The sequence below is a fragment of the Triticum dicoccoides genome, chromosome 3A, assembly GCF_002162155.2.
Source record: "Triticum dicoccoides isolate Atlit2015 ecotype Zavitan chromosome 3A, WEW_v2.0, whole genome shotgun sequence".
Classification (NCBI taxonomy): Eukaryota; Viridiplantae; Streptophyta; class Magnoliopsida; order Poales; family Poaceae; genus Triticum; species Triticum dicoccoides.
This window is the reverse complement of record NC_041384.1, coordinates 559,605,985-559,606,487: the sequence shown is the minus strand read 5'-3', so window position 1 is coordinate 559,606,487 and position 503 is coordinate 559,605,985.

Genomic DNA, 503 nt, shown 5'->3' with positions numbered 1-503 from the left:
CACACACTCACTGATACATCGAGTGCTCTAGTCATGTCTCCCTGCCACACACAAACTTGATGTGTGCCCTCTAACGTTCCAGTAGGCCAGTCGCCCTATATCTTTGACTTGTACACACACACAATTTCTATGGCTCTCTTCATTGATCTCGCACCCACCCACTTGATCCTCTCTTCGACTCTATCGATAGCTATGACCCTCCCTCTCTTCTCGTGGATTGCCTGACCCTCTATGTATGATATGGATAGGCCTCCATTTCACACACATTGCATGCAAAATTTTGTTTGAGATGTCATCGACACATATTCCCACAAATAATTCACGAAATCAACCCCCCACCCCACCCCCACCCCAAAACAAAAAACACTCACGAACGCGGTTTGTATCTCTCACGCACACCCACGTAGGTGGGGGACATGCACGGAGAGAAGAGGTGCATGCACGGCGCACGTACTCCCATCTCTTTCCCAACCACACCCGCACGGGTACATGGTGGAGCTCAT